The sequence below is a fragment of the Lepus europaeus genome, chromosome 3 (assembly GCF_033115175.1).
Source record: "Lepus europaeus isolate LE1 chromosome 3, mLepTim1.pri, whole genome shotgun sequence".
In the NCBI taxonomy this organism is placed as follows: domain Eukaryota; kingdom Metazoa; phylum Chordata; class Mammalia; order Lagomorpha; family Leporidae; genus Lepus; species Lepus europaeus.
Genome location: NC_084829.1, coordinates 22,832,549 through 22,834,795, shown reverse-complemented (window position 1 = coordinate 22,834,795; position 2,247 = coordinate 22,832,549). Strand labels below are relative to the sequence as shown.

Here is a 2,247-nt window from a genome sequence, read left to right as displayed (position 1 = left end):
GTCCTCACCAGCAATGCGCAGTAGAGCTGCAGGAATGAGATTGCAATCTGTGAGAGCTGAGTCATGGGCTGTGACCTGCAAAGCCAAAGTGCTGGGGCTGCCTAAGCCCTTGGAGGACGGTCCAGTAGAGTGTGACCGTAATGCCAGATATGAAGCTTTATGATTTAATGACTGCCCTGCTACATTTTGGCCTTGTTTTGGTATGATTGACCCTTTCTACTTGCTGGTAATGAAAATGTATATCCCATGCCCGTACTGCCACTCTATCTTGAAAGCGTACAACTTAGATTTTTACAGGCTCACAGCTGGGGGAGTTTGGAGTCTCAGATGAGACTTTGGACCTGGACTTTTGCATAACTCTGGAACAGTAAGACTTTTTGGGCCTTTGGTGGATGGAATTAAATTCGTTTATATCATGATATGTGCATATGTGCCTGGAGGATGCAGGAGAGGCTGGAGAGGAAGAAGAGGAGTAGGAGCCGCTGCCCAGCCTGGATGCCTTCCTGAGCCGCTACACCAGCGAGGACAACGCCTCCTTCCAGGAGATCATGGAAGTGGCCACGGAGAAGAACCGAGCCCGCCGTGCCTGGCTGTACCAGGCTGAGGAGGAGTTCAAGAAGAGACAGAAAGATAACCTTGCACTCCCATCAGCAGAGCACCAGGCCATCGAGAGCAGCCAGGCCGGCGTGGAGACCTGGAAGTACAAGGCCAAGAACTCCCTCATGTACTACCCAGAGGGTGTGCCCGAGGAAGAGCAGCTGTTTAAGAAGCCCCAGCAGGTGGTGCATAAGAACACACGCTTCCTGAGGAACCCCTTCAGCCAGGCGCTGAGCCAGTCCCAGCTGCAGCAGGCAGCTGCCCTCAATGCCCAGCACAAACAGGGCAAGGTGGGCCCCGACGGCAAGGCGCTGACCCCCCAGGAGTTCCCCCCGAGTGGCTGGGTTTGGATTTGTTGCCACCCCTTCTCCTGCCCCCGGTGTCAACGAGTCCCCACTGATGACCTGGGGGGGAGGTGGAGAACACGCCGTTGAGAGTGGAAGGCTCAGAGACACCCTACATGGATAGGACGCCAGGGCCAGCCTTCAAGATCCTGGAGCCGGGCCACAGGGAGCAGCTGGGGCTGAAGATGGCCAACGAGGCGGCCGCCAAGAACCGGGCCAAGACGCAGGAGGCCTTGCGGAGAGTGACGGAAAACCTGGCCAGCCTCACCGCCAAAGGCCTGAGCCCAGCCATGTCCCCAGCCCTGCAGCGCCTCGTGAGCAGGACAGGCAGCAAGTACAAAGACCAGGCCCTGCGGGCCGGTTACACACCATCCCCAGCACGCTCCACCCACCTCAAGACCCCCACGGGTGGGCCGCAGACCCCCACAAGCACACCGGCCCCGGGCTCAGCCACACGCACCCGCCTCACCCGGCCTCCATCACAGACAACCTGCTGCAGCTTCCTGCCCGCCGCAAAGCCTCTGACTTCTTTTAGAGCCAGGCCTGGGCTGGGCCCGCGGATGTTTTGTGGAACCTGCAGGGGCAGCTTTGCCGCCGCCCTGCCAAGAGAGAGGACTCCAGCTGCTGGGGACCCAGGCCCCGGCCACAGGTGTGTGAGCGTCACGGCCACGGCCACAGAAGGATGGTGCTGGCTTAGTGAGGCCAGCACAGGACACACAGGCCCACTCCCCTGGGTTGCGGTCCCCACGCTGCACCCCTACCCTCACCCTGGGGCATGAGGCGGCTTCCCGAGACTGTTTTCTATCGAAGCCTCTCCTGCCTCTCCTGTCATTGAAGAACACTTGGTGTACTTGGAGAAAAAAAAAATAATAGCAGAATGCTATGGTTTAGATTTTTTTTTTTAAGATTTTATTTATTTTATTTGAGATGTAAAGTTACGGACAGTAAGAAGGAGAGACAGAGAGAAAGGTCTTCCTTCTGTTGGTTCACTCTCCAAATGGCCACAATGACCGGCGCTGCGCCGATCGGATCCGAAGCTGGGAGCCAGGCACTTCTTCCCGGTCTCCGATGCGGGTGCAGGGGCCCAAGGGCTTGGGCCATCTTCTACTGCTTTCCCCAGGACATAGCAGAGAGCTGGATTGGAAAAGGAGCAACCTGGACTAGAACTGCGCCGCAGGTGGAGGATTAACCTACTGTGCCACAGCACCAGCCCCAATGGTTTAGATGTTAGTTTGGGATATCTTCCAAGGGCCCATGTCTTGAAGGTTTAGTTCTCAGAGGCTTAGGTTATTTTTTAAACTTTTAT

At 56.7% G+C, this 2,247-nt stretch overlaps 1 pseudogene; it reads left to right on the top strand.

Annotated features, from left to right (window-relative positions):
- Nucleotides 1-428: 428 nt before the first annotated feature.
- Nucleotides 429-1,476, top strand: LOC133756437 (splicing factor ESS-2 homolog; annotated as a pseudogene).
- Nucleotides 1,477-2,247: the final 771 nt, after the last annotated feature.